A 21,442-nucleotide genomic window follows, 5' to 3' on the forward strand; every position below is an offset into this window, starting at 1 on the left:
ACGCTTCAAAATTCGGTGCTATTTTCGAAGTGAAAGTGCCTTCGCAGAAAAATTATTTTAATAGTATTTTCGTGCTAATGACAATTTCAATAAATTTCACACAATTTCCCGTTAATTACTATTTTGCAACAAAGTGACGTGAGAGAAAAAGGTTGGCGCAGCATGTGGCACATTTGTCAGTATGTATGATGACAGTTTATATGATGCACATACATACATATGTATGCACATAAGTATATGCAGTGCTTTGTGCAGTAAAATTGAAAGATTTACAATAAATTCGAGGCAATAAATTATTATATATGTATGTGTATGTGTGAGCACTTCAAAGAAAATTCGTATACTAATTGGTTTTGACAGTATGTAGAAGAAAGCACTAAATAATGTCAAAATGCTAGGAAAGCGTAGAGTTCAGGACCAGCGGTTGATGAAGGTTAAATGTGCAGCTTTGACAGATATTTAGGCTAAAAAGCGCATTTTCTACAGGCATTTGTTTTTTTTATTAGTCATTAGCGGAAACGGAGATACACTGCACTGCAGCGCTGTTATTTGTGCACTCAACGGGGTATACTAAGTTTGCCAGCGTTACGTGGAAGGAGGAAAGTTCGTATCAAAATCGTTTACTTGTATGAGAAATATTTTTATTTGAGGAGAAGATATCAACACTAGATTTGGCGTGAATACCGGTCCAAGCTAGCAATATAATAACTGAAAAAATTTACTAGATCTTATGCCTATATCATATAGCTGTCATACAAACTGACGAATCGAAATTAAGTGTTTGTATGAAAAACTTGTTTAATTGACGAGATATCTCCGCAAAATTTTATATAGATAATTATACAAGATTATGATATATTCTGCGTGTATATTGCTTTGATCGGACTACTATAACATATAGCTGTCGTACAAAATGCAGGATAACAAACAAGTTTTTGTTAGGAAAACTTTTTTGTTTTACAAGATATCTTTATAAGATTCGACTTAACTTACTGTCACAGACAGAGCTATAACATTTCAAAAAATTTTGAAATCGGTTGACGAAAGCATATAGCTGCCATACAAACTGCACCAGCAAAATTGAGTTCTTGTAGGCACAACTTTTTTATTTGAAGAAATATATTGATGAAATTTATCACAACTTATGTTCCAAGGCAACGCTACAATATCTGCAGAAAATTCCCAGATCCGACCACTAAATCATATAGCTGCCATACAAACTGAACGATCGAAATCAAGTGCTTGCATGGATGGCTTTTTTATTTGACAAGATATCTTCACAAAATTTTTCGTGAATTATTTTTTAAGACAACGATACTATATACCAAGGAATAGTTCTGATCGGATAACTATAGCATATAGCTGCCATACAAATTAACCGACCAAAATCAAGTCCATATATGGAAAAGTCTTTCATTTGACAAGATATCTTCACGAAATTTGGCGTGAATTATTGCCCAAAACTATGCTATAATATATGAATAAATTTTTCAGATCGGACAACTATATCATATAGCTGCCATGCAAACTTAACCATCAAAATGAAGTTCTTGTATGAAAGACTTTTTTATTTGATTAAATAACTTCTCTAAATTTGGCATACATTATTTTCCAAGACAGTTGTGTAATCTCCCAAGAAATTGTTCAGATCGAATAACTATAGCATATAGCTGCCATACAAACTTAACCATCAAAATTGAGTGCTTATATGTAAAATTTTGTATTTGTCAACTGTATGCTACCTGCGGTGCAGGCGAAGTTAGCAATTTTTCTTGTTGTAATTAGATTTTCCAAGAAATCATTATTTTTAGCTTTTCCCATTCACAGAAGCGCTTGCCGCAGCGGCATATGTAACAGTAAAAATTAGATTTATTTCAGCGCTTTAAATGCGGTACACAGCAATCAACCTTGAACTATTGTACAACATGAAAAACCGCAAAGCAACTTTGTAGTAATGCCAATAATGCAACAACAGCAACAATAGCAACTAGCACATAGTGTGAGTAAAGTGCAGCGCCTATATTATATTTATATTGAAATAATAACTAATTTGCAGGTCTACAACAATAATAGCAAACAGCTAGCACTGACAAAGCCAACATGGCTAGAATATTACAACATGTAATGCATTATTTATAACATAAAATTAAACGCTAATTAAAGAATAACATGAAACCCCAAGCCAAGCAAGAGTTGCGCCAACAGCAGAGCCTGCATGCAGCCACACACGCACACAGCCCAACATGCACCTACATGCATACATATGTATATATTTGTGAGTGCATGCATATACAATGCGCTATTATGGGCTATGCGCTCACCTGAAAACCTGCATGTCCAAATGACCGACAGACGCAATCAACGCACACACTCACTCACTAAAACACATACGTACATATGTATGTACATTATATATGCATGTGTTGAGGCGAATCGCATGCACTTGTCAGTTTATTGGTGAAAACAAACAGTACCTCTATGCTTGGCACTTAATAATATGCATTTATACTCGCATTCACACACACACCTGCATACATATGACCACGCTAGCTTGCTTACCCATTCGCATGCTTTGGCAATGTTGGCAAAATAAAAACAATGCGCAGAAAAAAAATAAAATCACACACATCAGAATTGGCAAGTCAGAACGATTAATGTTATGTTATGCAGCACAATTTGCTTAAACCAGCCGCGAAAAATTAGTAGAGACGTTGAAATGGCGCTGGCGTATTTGAAGCAATAAGCGCGGAAGCGACTGCTCAGACTCTTAGGAGCAAAAGTCAACCGGTGGCATCAAATGAGTAAGCTGCAAAAATCGTTACTCTCCGAAATAAATCTCACTGTGATCCAAAATTCTCCGAAAAAAATGACCTACAGGAGTTAGTGTGCCGAAAAAAGGTTGTTAATGGGTTAGGTGTAGATCGAGACATTACCACATGCTATAGTGATTCGATCTGCATATTTTGTTTAACAGTTATCCAATTGCTTTGTATAATAAACCATGCCAAATTTCGTGAAAATATTTTGTCGACTAAAAAAGTTTTTCTTATAAGCACTTAATTATGATCGTTGATTTTGTATGACAGCTATATGCTATAGTGGTTCGATCGGAACAATTTTTTCGTAGATATGCCTCTGATATTAATTTATGCCAAATGTGATGAAGATATCTCGTAAAATAAAAGAGTTTTCCGTATAAGGGCTTGAGTTTGATCGGCCAGTTTGTATGGTAGCTATATGCTGTAGTTGTCCGATCTGAACAATTTCTTCTGATATTGAAGCGTTTCATTTGAGAAAATTTCTCGCCGAATTTCGTGAAGATATCTTGTCAAATGTAAAAGTTTTCCATACAGGGACTTGAGTGTGATCGGTCAGTTTTTATGGTAGCTATATGATATAATGGTCAGATCTGCAAAATTTCTTCGGAGATTTAGAGATTATTGCTTAAATAATGTCTGCCAAAGTTCATTAAGATACCTCAACACATAAAGCATTTTCCATAGAAGGACTTCATTCCGATCGTGCAGTTTGTATTGCAGTTATAAGCTAAAGTGGGCCGATATTGGTGTTTCCGACAATTCAAAAGTCTCTTGATGATAGAAGAACGTGTGTCAAATTTCAGATCGATATCTCAAAAACTGAGGGACTAAATCGCGTATTTGAAAACGGACGAACAGACGGGCATGCCAGCTCGTCACGCGGATCTTCTTCTCTCTGAATGTGAAAAACTTCGTGGCTTCTGGATACAAGATTTAATAATATGATGCCTCTTTGTGTTGATGTAGTTCCAACCGAGACTTCTTGCGCTGACCAATACTACTCCTCGGAGATTCGTCTAAAATCAATCGGACAGCAACCAGTTGTTTTCCTACAGATCATATATTAATAGATATAGATAGTTCATTTATTAGATATGCTGGTGCATGATTAAGAAAGAAGAAAGTGAAGAAAATATAGCAGCCGTAGCTGAGAGTGTACACGAAAACCATGGAGAGTCGATTCACAGCCGTTCACAGCAACTCGGACTGACGTATGGAACGATTTGGCGCATTTTACGTCGAGACCTTAAATTGAAAGCGAATAAAACACAGCTTTTTTCAAGAACTGAAATCGCTTGATCTTCCCAAGCGACATCGCTTCACTCTACGGGCTCTTGAAAAGTTCCAAGAAGATGCGACGTTTTTGAGCTAAATTTTGTTCATCCATGAGTCTCATTTCTGGCTCTATGGGTATGTAAAGATGCAAAATTGTATCTTTGTTACGAAGAGCAACCTGAAGAGATTCAAGACCTGCCATTTCATACAGAGAAAACAACAGTTTGGTGTTGTTTTGTGGGTTGGTGGAATCATCGGTACATATTTCTTCAAAAATGATGGTTTCAACAAGTAGTCGCTACTTCTAACACATCTCAACAATCATTTGATTTATTGAGAGAACAATTCGGTGAACAGATAATTTCAGGTTTTGGGTCGGTCGATTGGCCACCAATATCGTGTGATATCAAACCATTAGACTTATTTCTGTGAGGATATGTAAAGTCTAAAGTCTATGCGGACAATTCCGTTTCGATTCAGACTTTGGACACGCGTGATGTCATTCGCCAGTTACCAGCCGAAATGCTTGAAGGAATCATCGAAAATTGGACTTAACGGATGGACCATCTAAGACGTAGCCGCGGCCAACATAGTTTCTGTGTTTTTTTCTTTAAAAAAGTAGGCAAGCTCTAAATGGATTACAAACATTTTCCGTGCGGCTTAAACGACTGCGATTTAAGGGAAACGTAAGTGAGTGGCGATGAAATCATCACCATTTGCAGGTTCATAATATAAGAAAAAAGTAAATAAAAGAATAAAAAATGAATTAAGAGTAGCAACAACAGCAACAAGATGAATAACTGAGGCTTTTGTGAACGGTATATGTAATCAAGCAGCAATTGTTTGCATGCATGCGCCAGACTTACGAGAATACATATGTATGTATCTCTATGTGCTTAATTTCAAATGTAGAATAGAGTTGGCGTACTAGCGGCAGCGGCGAAGTCCCAGCGCGCGGCTAGGAACGCCGTCGACTTGGCTGAGACTATAACCATACAGCCAAGTACAAGCAGGCCAGACATGCTGACGGCACAACAGCACGCAGCGCGCCGCAATTGCTAGGTGGCGCGGGTGTTGACGCGGTGAGGCGGCGGTTAAGCTGACAAGCTGACGGGCTGACTAAGAGTTACCGAGCGCTGTACACGGACGAGTGAGGTGTGCAAAGAACGAATGTGCGGTGAAGTTAAGGCGGTAGCATGCGGGAAGCAGTAAGGTGTTAGTATGTATATACTATGTATGTGTGTGTGTGTGTTTTAAGCAGTATAATTAACTTCAAGTAAGCGAAAATGATTGTGGAGCGCCAAAGCGCTAGCTGGCTTGTCTCCGTTGTATGCTTGCTATTGTTGTTTATTGCTGCTGCTATTGTTGTTGTTGTTGTTGTGCCTGCTATTATCGTTTTTAAGCTATGTGGCGGGTTAAATGTATCAATCGATTCGTTTCGAAGGCGGTGAATAATCACCGCGTTAGTTATAATACACGTAAGCCGCTTTATATACCCACACACACACATGCACACATGCGGACATATGTGAGTAGGTGCTCAATAGAACGCGCGATCACTCAACCAGCACGCCCCGTCCGTCCCCACTGCACCACCGACACCACCATCGTCGCTCTCGACCAATTCAATCGGTTTAGCTTGATTGATCGTGCCAAACGGTGAGTTAACAAACAAATAAATTAACGAATCAACATAAAATGAGCTGGTGAAGGTACGCGCGGACGGACAGTCCGCCGGACAAGCGGACAAGCGGCCGAGCGTATTCAGCGCTGGACTGAGCTGACAGACAGACGGGCAGACATGCCGTCAATCGTCACAGCAACGGCGTACAAGAGCGCGCAACTATACAAATAAAGAATGGCACAGTAAGAACGAACTGCAACAACAACAACCAACAACTAGCCCAGCACAGCCATGATAGATCGTATGATTGATGATTACTCATCGTTTTGGTAAAAACAAAAAAAAATGTTCTTGTTTATTGTTGTTCTGATTACTTTTCGAAGGTTGCGCTGCGTCCATTATCGCAACTCGATTACTTACATAACTATGCATGTATGTATGTATGTGTGTGCTTTCGTGTTTTTTTTCTTGAAGTGCTGAAGGCTCATTTTACACAACTTCAAAGTGCTTTGTTTTCTTGTGCCCATTGTTATTGTTGTTGTTCACTTGTTTTCATTAGACTTCAGTTTTAATGCTTTTTAAGTAAATCGACCGCGATGAGTTGGAGAATCATGCATTGGCTGTGTGATAACTTGAAATAATATAGTATCTTCTTAGATATGATTGCATGCTTATGGCAGTGAGGTAATGCTTGGTACAGTTAAAAACTTAAAAATTATTATAGAAATGTTTAAGTTTTGGCGTTGTTGCATTTTGCAAGTGACTCTTCTATAAGGGACTTTGTTCTTGTTTGTATAATACCATTTTAATAACTGATTATTCTCACATCAGTTTTACATTCTTATCGGCATCATTTCTGAATAAATATCGACCGAAAATTCCAACGACCCACTAAACACACCAAACCATTGTTGTTTTTTTGAATAAATGATAGCTCTTGAATCTCTTTAGGTTACTCTTCGTCCCTAATGCGGCAATTTTGTTTGTTCATATACCCATTGAGCCAGAAATGGAGCTCATCGCTGAACAAAATTTGGCTCGAAAACGTCGGATCTTTTTAGAACTTTTCAAAAGCCCATAGAGCGAAGCGATGTCGCGTGGGAAGGTTGAGTTTTGGCAAAAGCTGTATTTTGTACGCTTTCCATTTAAGATGTCGACCTAAAATGGGCCACGTCGCTCCATACGTCAGTCCAAGTTGCTGCGAATGGCGCCGAATCGACTCTCCACGGTCTTCCTGTACACACTCAGCTACGGCTGCTGTGTCTTCTTCACTGCGTCCTGGACGGGATCTATTCAGTCGAGTATTATCCAATAATGAATGCTGGGTTTCAAGATGGATGATTGTGTTGCGAATGGTACACTCAGTAGGCCAATTATGTTGACCATAAGTTGAGCGAAGCGCCTATAATACACATAACGTGGATTTTTGTAATAAAATTGGAAACGTTGTTTAGGCGTAAGTCTTTCCATGTTGAAATCTCAAATAATACTGAACAAAAATAACACGACAGAATCGCCTTCTCTTTCCTTTTGAAAGCGCAGTTACCGCCCAGGAAAGACAAGCCAAACAGCAGAAGCCTGGCGGCTGGATATGTAAGGTGGAGGTGGAAGCGGAATCATCAGCACCAACAGAGTAACCTCTAATAGATTCATGGTACCGTCGGAAATCACAGTAAACGCTAAAAACTCCCGGGTTGAAAGCGGGCGATAGCAACTAGGAAGTTAAAGATGGACCACCGAATGGCACCGTGGATGGCAGATGAGTGGGATTGAGTGAGTACTAATCTACGGTTAAAGGACAGACAGGCCGCATAAAAGGTAGTGCTCCCTCGACAGGAAGCCTCGCACGGGAGCAGCACCAACATTCAGTGAAATTGCTTAACGGGACGACTCAATGGAACTGTGGGGTCGTAGCAGGTAAGATATAGCTACCTGCCACGAGCAGTTGAAGCGGGTCGCGGCTGCTATAACCGCGGTTTTCATTAATGTGGTCAAGAGAAATCCCTGGTCACCTTCAAGATGTAGAACTGCGGGCTGTCACCACGGTATTCACAAGTTGGTGAAGTGTGCTGACGAACGGTGGGCTTCCCTGTATAAGAAAGTGGTAGCTGGGGTTGGATAGTTCTGGAAGTGAGCTATACTTGAGACTTGTGCTCAACGTGGCTACTGTAATATCAGATATTTGAGAGGTTGCTTCATTGGATCTTTAAGACCGTTGCTATGGTGAATGTCCAACAGCATTCAGCAACGAAGAGAGAGTAGGAAATTGACGCCCAAACGGGCATGGAAGTAGACACGTTGAACTACCTCTAAACATTGAGGTTCTCCCAGCGGTCAGAGGCAACTAATATCCAATATGCACTATGTCTGTTATTTGGCTTGCGTCGAAATTTCAGCATAGTTTTGACAGAAATAGTGCTATAATACGCAACTTGAACTGATATCGTAGACGTTTAATGAGATTTCTTCTAATGAAAAGACATTAGAAGTTCAAGCGACAAAGGTCACTTGTTATTGAGTTTGATGGATGCTCCACTGGTAGTACCAAAAACTACGAGATCTGACCGGAGGCTTCCAACTGGTACCACAGGGAGCAGTTAGCCCTTTGAGTTCGCACCAAACTGCTTATTAGCTTCGCAATTTTGGAGAGATTCGTGGTGGTTTTTTGTATAAAAAACAAAAATAATATGTAAAATTATGCAAATAGCACTGCTTTTGCTCTTCATTACTTGAGAATATGTATGTAAGTATGTGTTTTTGAAATAATATTGAAATTTATAACATATCATTAAATGTATTTGAAAATAATATTTTCTCTAATTGAAGGGTGTCTTGCTCGGAAACCATGCAGCTGTGTAAATATTTTCAAGCAATTTCATAAATCCATATACTATGTATGCATGTATGTAAATAAACATCATACGAGTGTAATATACACGCACACAAACACCTATAAAAACAAAGCTGCATTAATAAACCGTTTTATATCGATGAGAAGGGCTTTTAAGTATGCCATAATGTTTACTTTGATATATGAAAAATTTTTAAAATAAAAATTATACATACACACACACAAACAGCGATATGTACATATAATATGTTTACGCTTGATTTTCTATTTGTTTATTCGAGTGGGTGTAAGCAATGGGGGATGTTTGCTCTGCACTTAAGACAACAACATATCAGTGTAAATATATGTAAATAATCTTGGGCTTATCAATAGGTACTTGTACTTAGTTAAAGGCTTAACATGCGTGCCTGTAAATATGTTTTGTAAAGATAGTAATATTTACCAGGTTTTGTGTAGAAAAGGTGTGCGTTTTTATACTTATTAAATGCATTGCTTTTAACTATAAATAAATATGTGTAATGAATAGTTGTAGAGGATTACCATATGTAAATAGCAGGTACTCAATTGCATCTCAAGCTCTTCACACTGACATTGTTGATAATATGTGGGGTCGCCTTCATGGGATATGCCAATAGTTAGAGTAAGTATGCGAGGGTGATCTGCAGAATATGTACTTATCGAAATATAGTTACATACATACTTATTTGTATGACAACATTTTATAAGCAGTTTTGAGGGACTGCGATAGCTTGAGACCTGTTTTATATCAAGTGAAAGGAGATGTTTTTGGATATTGTATGTTATAGTTATAAGACATCTGAAGAAGTAAATCTGATGACCAGATATAGCTGAGAGAACCCATGCTCTAACTCACGATGCCCAGAACTTGTCATATCGATTCACATATAACCTCTATATCCCATCGTTTCTAAACCTTTACGACATTCTATCGAATGTTATATTTTCTGTTACATATCCCTTTTAAGAACAGCAGGTACCACGAGGAGTGCCGTGCCACAGTGGAGATAACACAGGCTGCCTACCTAGCAACGTTACAATCGACCACAATACGTGCGGGATAGGATAGATGCCGAGAGTTGGAGAGGGAAGCGAGACGCTTTTGCAGACAAAAAAAGATAGAGGCTGAAATGCGTGAGTACGAAGAGCTTAATAAACTAGCCGACAGGGGTAAGGCTTAAAAATTCTACGAAAAGATACGGCGACTAACAGAAGGCTTCAAGACCGGAGCATACTATTGGACCAGGAGATGGTGAACCCAATGCCCCAATCGATGACGATGGAGTAGACGTTCCATTGCCCGACCAAGAGCATACTCTTGAACCAGGAGATGATGAACCCAATGCCCCAATCGATGACACAAAACTAACACGGCTGTGTAAACTGACGTTGAGCACTATAAGCTCCGTCCGGATCGGAAAGGACCTCTCCGAGACGCAGATGTCATCGATGTCATTGGCCATAACATTCGCTCTGCTTTCTTCATGTTGGACAAGTAAGCAAAGTAAATGGGTCTGGTAGAGAACGAGTCTATTCGTCTTTACTTGCCGTCCTCTTGGCTACAAAACCGGTTAGGGCTGCACATAAAAGTGTAATTTCGTAGTGTTTCAAGACCTGAGATGTTCCTATAGAGACTCTTGCTTCAACCTACCACTGAAAGAGCTGAAGAGTCCGGACGAACGGATCAGCACGTTTGCCTTTTCGTTTCATTCTATTTCTATATGACGGTTTACCCAGATGATATTAACCAAATTACCTGCTGAAAGTCTGATCAAAATCTAAAGCAGTCAAATTTTGTGCTGGCACTGTGGATAGACTTAATTGCCGCCTTCCAACCCACTAGTATATTTATGGACTTGCTGCTTAGAGCAGAATCCCTCCTTGTAGCTTCTGTTATGACAACAATTTCTATCTGAAAGTCTGAATTGAAGTAGTTTGGTTTGAAGATATCTTCAGCGTGAGGATTACTTTAAAAGAAGGGCTCCTCATGCTTGAGGATACCTCCTATGGATGGAATACTACGAATGGTACTACATAAGAAGCTGGCTCCTCTTCCTAAGAATCAATGGGGTTGTCTCATACAATCATCCTCCCTTTACCAGATGAGCTTTAGACTGAAGACGGAATTGTAAATTAAGGTACCTGCTGTGTCTGGATTACAACAGAAAAAGGGTGCTGCTTTCCCTAGAAGTCAATTGAGTTTCCTCCTCTAATCTACTTCTTTTTCCAACATGACCTTTAGACTGAAGACCGAATTGTAATTATTTTGTTTGAGGATACCATCTTCGTATGGATTACTACACAAGAAGCCCGCTCCTCTCTGTAGAAACCAGTCGGGTTGCCTCATCCAATACTCCTCCTGTTACAACATGGTTATGGGACCGGTTATGCTGGTGTGAAATAGTTTGATAGTTAATACCTTTTTATTAAACTTATTTTCAAATGGTTTCAAGGGAATCCAGCTGGTTCAGAGAATGCCATAATGATACTCATATTTTTAATTTTTTTTCATATAACGGATTATTTAACTCACATAACGGATAACTCCATCAAAATCACTATAAAAAACTAACTGATTTAATTAAACTGCTGAGTGAGTGAGGTTAACGCGAAAACTATTTTCAACACAATAAATGCATTTCAAGCTTCAAATTAGGCGAATAAACAGTTAGATTAAATTAAGCACAGTTATTAATTAAGCCAACTTTCAATTAAACAAATTTCGCAATAATAAACGAAAGCGCTCAATTAGAGAAGGCAGCTGGCAGCCAGCAGTGTCAACTCAACTCAGCGGTTGCTAACTGGAAATTTCTAAAGAGATTTTTGCATTTAATTAATTTTGCTGATTTTTCCACTTTTTTGTGATTTTTTTTGCAATTTTTTTCTGATTTTTTTCTGATTGTGTTTGTGATTTTTTCATGTTTTCACCGTAATTGCGAGTGTCACCGCAGAGTCGCTGCAGCAAATGGAAAATTTCCACATAAATTCGCAGCGGCAACAACAACAAACGTAGCAAAAAATGGAATAAATGGAAAAAAATCTGCGCTGACGACTCAACGCTGAGGGAGAAATTATTGTTATTATTATTGTTGGTATTTTTTTTTGTTGTGGCAAAAAGGTAAAATAAAATAAAATCATAAAAATAAAATTAAACAAAGACAAGTTTACAACAAAAGCGCGCGCGCACATACACACACACATACAGTGAATAGCTGAATGCGGCAACTATAATTAGTTGCATGCATTTTATAGCCGCATCATCATGCCACCAGCCGTGCCACCGCTTTGCCAATTCAGGCGCTGCCATCATCAACGTCGTCGTGCCACATGCACCGGCGAGGTGAAAAGCCAATTTCAGCTGAAGCACGAGCACACACACTCACACACATGCATGCATGTACAAACACATATACCGTTAAAGGGTGGCACATAGCAACAGCTGACAACTGCATGCGAAAGCGGCAACAAACAGTTGACAACGACAGCGGCGGCTGCAGCAGGCGGCAGGCAGAAGTGGCAGCATTTATACTGCAGCGGCAACAATTAGTCGCCTTAATGACTTGACATGTATGGAGCGCGCTACGCTTGTTTTGCACAAATCTCTATTCTGCTTCGTCTTAGTCTTTTTCGGTTTACTACTTTTTTGTTGGCCACTCTTTATTTTTCTTTTTTTTTGTTTTCTTTTGTACCTTCATGTGCTGAATACCGTTAGTTTGTATGGCATACCGGCGGCAAGACAACGGTGCGTTCTGACTTGCCCCCGAAATGACATAGCAGTGGCAGGCAACAAGAGCAGCCACAACTCGGTGAGTGTGGGCTGCGCCACGGCGTTGGCAATGATGGTAATCCAAGCGCCGCGCTGCAGCATACAGCTCAACCGCTTCGACTCCGGCGACCCAACAGCTGGCTCAGTTCGGTCGGTGGGTAGTTTGGCGGATGGGCTGATTGGCCCAGATGACAAGCGCTAGATACTTTCGTGCAACACGTTTGTGTGTGTGTGCGGCACAGTGGACAACATTGGCAGCAAAAGTATATATCTCCCAATGGTAGGCAACCCTATTCACAATTTAATCTAAAAGTCGGTTGTTATACAGACAGCTTCTATGTGCAGCAATGCATGCAAATCGGTCCAAACCCGTAGTTTGTACTTTCGGCAACTCAGGACGTCGCCAAATCCGGTTGCCTGATTTTCTTAAAGAAGACCAAGAGTTTGGAAACAGACAGCAGGCCCCAAAGTTCGGACCCCTATTCAGAATTTGTTCTAGAAATCTGCTGCTATCTTATGCTAAGGACTAAGGGAGCCACTCAGTTCCAAAGCGCAAGTCGTGTTAGTGGTAATTCTGAACCGGTTGCCTGATTTTCCTAAAGACGGTCTGAGCAGATCTTTGGTAGATGAAGAGAGAGTGATCATTAATAAAATACATACAAACTTAATCAGCTGTATTAAGTGAGGCAATGCACACAAATCAGTCCAAACCCGGTTTTCGCGGTTTCAGCAACTCAGCATGTCCCCAAATTTGCTTGTCTGCTTTTCTTAAAAAAGGCTAGAGAAGATCTTTGGTAGATGAAGAGAGAGGGATCCTTAGTAAAATGCGATCAAGTCGCAACACAGACTCTAGACGCCAATACTCGAACCCCTATTCGGAATTTATTCTAGAAATCTGCTGTTATTAGGCAGATATGTTATGGCAAAAACCAAGAAATGTTCTTTGGAAGATGAAGCTAATGATGATATAACGGTTATATAAAGATATCTAAGTTCCACTAATATAGACTTTTAAGGAACCCGGCGTTTAGTTAAAGTAATGAGTTTTGCTTTTTGTTCGTTAATAGAATTTGCAGATTACTATATATTGATATGAAGTTGCGGTGAGAGACTCCCTCCTAATTCGGAATTTATTCTAGAAATCTACTATTATTAGGCAGATATCTTAGGCCAAGAACTAGGTAAGGCAATCAAACTCAAAACGGACTTTGTATCTGCGGTAATGCTGGAGGTTGTTGTAGTGGCAGAATTCTGTTGAGTTGTCAGACCTTGGTCGGATAAAAAGCTAGGACCGTTCCGGGTACGTAGACCCGACTGTCGTGGGAACGGTATTTCTGGAGGTCTTCATGTGCTGTTGCCTGACTTGATTAAAGTGGTATCTGTACAAAAATTGTGGCACGTCAGCGCCACAGACTCCAGTGACTTATAAAGAACTGTAAGGTTTTCTATTTTAGACTTTTAAGAAACTCTGGCTCCGCTCGAGAAATATTTTGTTCACGGTGCGCCACAAACCCTATTGATTTATAAGAAAACGTAAGGTATTCTAATTTTGACTTTAAAGGAACTTGGCTCGGCCTCTGATTTTTCTGTTCGGTAAAAATGAACGCTTCGTCCATTTATGAGGATCTGGTGATTCACTTTTAGGAGTTAATGGGTAACACAAAGGACAAATATACATATGTCCAAGTGAGATCCATCCATTTCTGGATCAACTTTACGATCTAATCTAACCTAGATATGACATAGCGGTTATAGCTTTTATAAAACCTAACATATTTCTAAAATAATGGTTAGAGTTGTTATAAGGTTTCAAAAAGACTATACGTATTAGCAATATGCGGTCTTAAGTTCAAATGCTTGATATTTATGCATTTATGTAGCACACATTTATTTATTTGAATTTTCTTCGAAAAGTAAGAGGCTTCCGAATTCCTCACTTACTAAAGTGAAAATTAGTTTCCAACCACTGTGACCGGAGTTGCTATTCTTTTTTCATGCCATTTGAATTTCCCATTTCGAGGTTTATCTCACCTTCATGCGGGCAACTGCCGACCTGGTCTCCTCCGCTCTTCACAAAACACCCACCCAACTATTCATACTTTTAGAAATGTGTGAGTTTCGGTATTTTTTCCTCGTTATTTCACTGTCGCTGTGTTATTGTTGTTGTGTGGCCTGCACCCATTTGTTTTCCAACATTTACTCCATGTCGTCGTCGTTGTAGTCTTTTTCTTGTACCCGTTGTTGCTGTTGTTTTCTGTTTTAGTTGCCATGTAGTTTTCATGGCTTTCCAATGAAATTAGAACGTTTCCCTCGGTCGCAGCGTTGCTTCGTCGTTTACTGCAATTGTTATTATTTGCTGGGTTGTTTTTTCGCCGCTCTTGTTGTTTTTATTGCCGAGTGTTTTGTAAAAGTTCAGTGAAATGAACCCAACGAATAAGTTAGCGACGGCGATAGGCGAACGGCGCACCACAACCGAACACAAACAACAAACAACAAATGGCAATGGCAAACAAACAACAACCAGCGCAGCAACAACAACAATACGAGCAAATGTAACAGTAACAATTAAGCCATGTTGCTGCTGGCTGACTGGCTGAATGGTAGTTGGGTAGTTGTTGTTGTTGTTGGCTGTAGGTGAAATGTGTGCCACACGAACATTTATTATACGCGTGCGTGGTACAGAAAGCCAGCGGGGTGTAGAGCAGGGTGAAGGCACTTAAAGTTGGCCGAGATCAGCTGAAGATCAGCGCTCATGGCAACAATGATCTCGTGCTTTGGCTTTGCCAACAACAACAACAATACAGCACCAACAACTGGCATATATGGCTTGAAGGCGCAGCAGATTATAATCAATGCAGCCAAGAGCAGCTTGAGCCATGGCGAATAGGTTGAAGATGCAAAAAGAGACAAAGCGAAATAACAGCAGCAACAAAAACAAAACAACAACAAGCAGTGTGTAAGTAAAAGACACGGCAAAACGTTATAAAAAATATGAAAATAACTTGAAGCAACAAATGGCAATTTTCTACAGACGCTGCACGTAATCACCGGCAGTAGTCAGCAGTCGCTCATATTTACACATAAATATATCGTACACATACATACATATGTACATACGTATGTATGTGCGTGTGTTCATGCGCGCTGGAAATGATAAATGTATTTGCAAGCCAACAAACAGTCAGTCAAACAGAGCGACCTACAATTGTTTGGTCTGTTTCGCATGGCGTCGGAAAGACAACGACAACAACAACAATAACAGCGTTAACAAAAACGCACAGTGGCAGTAGGTAGCAACAGTGTAATCATTATCATCAACAACATGTTGTTGGCCGTACGTAACACGATCAACAGAAATGATCAGCAAAAAAGCGAGAAAAAGAAATAAAAATTTCAAAATAAATTGAAAAAAAAAATAAATATTACAAAAAAAAAGAAAAAAATTAAAAAAGAAAAAACCAACAACAATAACTTCGATTGCCACGCAATTACAATAAAAGAAAAATGGTATTAAACGACATTTCTCTTTATATTAAACGGTCGGTTTGTATGGTAGATATATGCTATAGTGCACTGATCCGCACAATTTCTTAGGATATATTAACAATGCCTCAGATAATAATCCTTACCAAATTTCGAGAAGATATCTCTTAAAATAAAAATTTTTTCCTTACAAAGAATTGAGTTTGATAGTTCAGTTTGTATGGTGGTTATATGCTATGGCGGTCCGATCTGAACCATTTCCTCTGATATAATATTGCTTCTTTTGAAAATAAGCCACGCGAAATTTCGTGAAGATATCTAGTCAAATAAAAAAGTTTTCCATACAAGGAATTGAGTTTGATAGCTCAGTTTGTATGTCAGCTATATGCTATAGGAGTCCAATCAGAACTATTTCTTCACTGATTATATTGTTATCTCAGAGAATAATCCACGCCAAATTTCGTTAAGATATCTCTTAAAATAAAAAAGTTTCCATATAAAGACTTGAGTTTGAAGGATCAGTTTGTATGACAAGGAAACCGATCAAAATAATTTCTTCGTTGATTGTATTGCTGGCCCAGGTAATAATCTTTACCGAATTTCGTAAAGATATCTTGTCAAATGAAAGAGTTTTTCATACAAGAAAATATTCCGATAGTTCAGTTTATATGTATCAAAATTGGTCGGATGGGTCTCGAGAAATGCGACTTCAGATAAAAATGGACGGTGCAACGGCCATTGTCCGATTTTTGCCCCTGCTTCTGTAAATTTATCACACAGTAGTTTTTAACAGTTCTGTTATATGGGGAGTGGACGACGTTATCTTTCGATTTCATTCATTTCTACAATATCGATATGTTTTTCAAATTAAATGGACATTAATAATACTTTTGTAAATTTCATAAACTAGTTGAGAATTAGTGAGATATTTTTTGACGACGAATGAAATTCTATAAAAAACATTAACTAATCAAAAAAGTCTTCCGTCGGTCTTTTCAAAATTCATTCCGCCCGTTTAAATATCGTTCCTGAGGCCTTCTATAGAGCCAAAATTGGTATTGAAGAGTGTTTTCTAATTCATTTTTAGAGAAAATCTACTTTCATGTCTTCTTTCTGGTGTCATACATTTCCTCTGTTTAAAAAAATCCGCTTTTTGGTTTGAAATGAAAGTAGCAGACAGAAACTGAAAATTGTTACAGCAAAAATGCCCTAGCGACAAAATTTCATAATAGCAGCGTTGTAATAACTTTTATTTGTGATAATTTCTTTTTTTATTTTTCTAAAAATTCTATACTCCCATTTACGGCTTAGAACTTAACGCGTTATGTTCTCATTTCCCGACTACTGATCATTGTCAAGCATCAGCTGTTCGGCCAGCTGGAGTTTCGTTTATCACCATACTTAGTTACAATAGTATTTCCATTTATATATATATATATATACAACGTATGGTATATCAGCTTACGTACATACATAGATTTGTGTTGTTGACGACATAATTTGATGTTCTGCTTTGTGACTGATTATCTGACCGTGGCGAAGTCACGTTGCGCTCTGTTGACGCTCTGGTCGCAGTACGATCACTCATGTAGCGATCAGCTGACTCAAGTGATTTGGGAAAATAGAAAAGTGTATGCATTTGTTGAACTATGTACATAGATGAAGGTATATATATGTATGTCAGGGTTTCATTAAGGTACCTTAGATACCATTACCAATTATATAGAGTAAAGCGAGCAAGATGTTCGACTGAGTTTGGCTGCTCAATTTGATATGAAATCGCCAGAGAATTTATTTGACATAAATATACTAATGCTGCTATTCGCTAAGGTTGTGAAAATATATCTAATTTGGCGCAAAATGTTATTAACTTGCGATAAAAATCACAGTCAAGCGCTAAAATATAGGCAACATATTTTACCTATTGCCTACATTTAGGCTGATGCAGCGATCAGCTGACTCCAGTGATTTGGGAAAATAGAAAAGTGTATATATTTGGATGTTTTGAATAATATAGACGATGTAAATATACCTTAAAGGATATTAAGATTCAATTTTGTTAAAAAATTGAATGAGAATTTATTGCGTATAAGTATAGTAATGTTGCTGTAATCTCCAAAAAAATATTACTAGCTGAAGTTGTGAAAAGAAATCTAATTTGGCGCAAAAGGATATTAATTCTCAGTAAAAACCACAGTGATATGCCTAAATGTAGGCAATCAGCTGACGCTAGTGTTTCGAAAACTAAAAAAGTGCAGACATTTTTGAATTATATAAACGAAGGCATATGTATAAATATTTGGCACAGAATCTTATTAATTCAGTTATAAAAATCACAATTACGCGCCTAAGAGTAGGCATTTGAGAAAAGGTATTGCCTACAACTAGGCTAAAGCAGCTATCAGCTGATTTAAATGATTACGGATAGTGCAAAAGTGTTATTATTTTGCTATTCTGAATTATATAGACGAAACTATATAAGTATATCGGACACTCGATTTTCTCAAAATTTCAAATAAGAAGTTCTTTCATATAAATATACTAGTGTTACTTAAATGTCAAAAAAATTATTATTAGCAGAGATTTTGGAAAGAAATCTAGTTTGACACAAAATTTTATTAGTTCAGGAGTAAAAATAATGATTTGGCGCCTACATGTAGGCAACAGAAAAAATGTGTTGCATACATTTAGGCTAAGGTAGGAATATCTGTTGTTATATAAGCTGCTGTACAGGAGAGTAGAGAAAAATAAAAAGAAAATATGAACTAAGAACGATTACAACTGATCTCCTCATACAGTGATGGGTCTTCTATATATTTACACGGTGCAAGTTGTTCGGACGAAAATTTTCTTTATAAAATCTTTTTTCTTGTTTTTGTTTTTGCGTATAAATAAAGATTTCTAATTGTTTGCTTTTTGTTTGTGCTTATAAATCCAGCTCTAAGCCGTAGTAGCAAGCAGCCAAACGTTTCTTTTCAGTGAAATCATCTCTAAATATCGTTACTAGACACGAATTTCTCGCCTTTTCTGCTGACTTAGCAAATGTATATTATTCTATATCGCTGTATATGACTAAATAACTATGTGTGTGTGCGCGTTAGTTGTGACCCATCGATTTGTATCATTGCCAACAGGCAACAGCCATCAACAATCATCAATAATTTATGCCCCTTCTAAACGTGAACTACTCGTGGCTTCTTGCAGCGAACAGCAAAACAACGAAGCTACGACAATAACAACAACAATAAAAAGTTGTTGAACAACAACAACGCCATGTAGCAATAGCAAACAACCGAAGACATGCAAGCATTAATGCACAGCGACATGCGATGCAGCGATGACAAAAGCAACAAATTCAACAAATGCAACAACAACAACGACAAGCTAGCACAACTGCAGTGCTTACTCATGCTAAGTACAAAAGCAGCAAAGCAAAAAAATTGCAAACTGGTAAACTGACGATGAGCAACAGCCGGCCAAATCACGCCATACACGAGTTGACTGGCGGTCGCTCCGCCGCCGCGTCCGCCTTTTAGTGGCGACGGTTTGCGATGAAAGCGCACAACAAGAACAAAGTAACATAACTACAACAACAACAAAAGTGCATTGGCTAAAAGTGTACTAGGCAACCGCTTTAACCGCTAACACGGACTCCGAAGACGGGCGAGCTGCCGCGACAAGCACAAAAAACAACAACATACGATTTGCCAGCGGCGGCGCTCCAACTCAGCGTTCGTACGTCCAGTCGTGCACACTAAAGTTAACAACAACAGCAATCAGTACAACAGCTTGCACTTGGTCCGAGCGCTGCAACAACTTTTGACGCGGTCCGGCTTTAAACCTCTGCTGGGTGTCGTGGGGCAAGCGGCACTCGCTACTCGTTCGTTGTTCACCTTAAACCTCTTGCTGCCTTTTTGTTTTTTTTTTTGTATTTGATTTTTAAGGTTCTCGACTCTGTTCATTTTCGTTTTGGTTAATGCTTTGTTTTTGGTTTTCCAATTTTTTTCCACCAGTTTCTGCTGCGGTTTCGTTTTTATACCCTGAAAAAGGTATACTAAGCTTGCCACGAAGTTTTAAAGAACCAGAAGAAAACTCCGGGACCTGCTAAAGTTTATATGTACGATAAGCGTGATCTGAGTCGATTTGGCTTCCGTCGGTCCCTCTGTATATACGCAAACTACTGCCTTAGTTATTGAGATATCCATCCGAAACTTTGCACACGTCCTTTTTGTACCAAGGGACTGCTCATTTGTCGGAACCGCGGATATCGGACGACGATACCATATAGCTGCTACATAAACTGACCGATCAAACTCAAGCCCTTGTATGAAAAACTCTTTATTGGACGAGATATCTTCACAAAATTTGAGATATGGTATTTTACAAAGAAGCCTTGTAGTCTCTGAAGAAATTTTTTAAATCGAACCATTACAACATATACCTGCCGTACAAACTGACCGATCCAACTCAAGTCCTTGTATAAACAACTTTTTTATTTGTCGAGATATCTTCACGAAATTTTGCCAAAATTATTAACCGATCCATAGCTACAATCTTGGAACAAATAGTTCAGCTCGAACCACTACAACATATAGCCTCCATACAAACTAACTGATCAAGCTCAGTTTCTTTTATGAAAAACTTTTTTATTTATTGAGATATCTTCACGAAATTTGGGACATATTATTAATCAATCCATCACTACAATCTTCGTAGATATAATTCAGATCGGACCATTATATCATATAGCTGCCATATACCTTACACGATCAAAATCAAGAGAAACAGATGTTTTCATAATTTTTTAAGCTAAAAAATGCACATGTGTAGGGTATTATAGCACCAGTGCAACCGCAGTTAATGTTTTTGTTTTTGTTGTTTATTTCTTTTGCTGTAATTTAAGTTTTGTTTATTATTTTATTGGTAATAAACAAACTGCTATTGCCATTGTATATTTCTACCATGTCTTATTTGCTCTTTTTTGTTGTTGTAGCTTTGTCTTGTGTTTTACTGTTTTGTGCTCTTGTTCTTCATTAACTTTTTATGCCTCGTTCAGCTTTCAGTCGAGTGCAATATTACGAGTGTTTTCGTTATGTTTCACCTTCAGCAAACGACGGTTGTACTTCGCATCTGCTTTTGTGTTTTCCGATTTGTTGCTAAGCGCAAAACTACGTTTTATTGTTGTTGTTTTTTGTTTTAAGTTTTGAAACAGTAATTACTTTGCTGGTTCAGTTTTTTTTCGTGCGCTTTTTATATTTCGTAAGCAAACTGCATAGAACAGCAGAACAGCTGTTGCTCGCCGACAAGGTTGTTGCTACGAAGCGCTCCTTGCGAAATCTAGTCGATGAGTCATTTCTTAAAGTTAATTATTTAAATGAAGCACCAAAAGCTTCACTGTTTACTTCAGTTAGTGCTCGCTCTAGAAATTTCGTTAAATTGCAAGGTTTATTGCGAGTGAAAACAAAGAAGAGCATAGGACAACAAAGGAGTTAACTCAACCTTGTAATATGGCTTTATACTCCAGAAATCGCAATTATTTCAGTAAAACTATCAAAAACTTGAAAACATTTTGTATAATTTATTCATTGTGGTCGATTGTTCTCTTT

The 21,442-nt window shown here is 38.4% G+C and overlaps 1 long non-coding RNA gene across 5 annotated transcripts in view; it reads right to left on the reverse strand.

The window, feature by feature from the left end:
* LOC126761174 (uncharacterized) overlaps window positions 1-21,442 on the reverse strand; it is a 951,325-nt gene that overhangs the window by 509,506 nt on the left and 420,377 nt on the right. The window lies entirely within an intron of this gene.

Source organism: Bactrocera neohumeralis, chromosome 6 (genome assembly GCF_024586455.1).
Source record: "Bactrocera neohumeralis isolate Rockhampton chromosome 6, APGP_CSIRO_Bneo_wtdbg2-racon-allhic-juicebox.fasta_v2, whole genome shotgun sequence".
Classification (NCBI taxonomy): Eukaryota; Metazoa; Arthropoda; class Insecta; order Diptera; family Tephritidae; genus Bactrocera; species Bactrocera neohumeralis.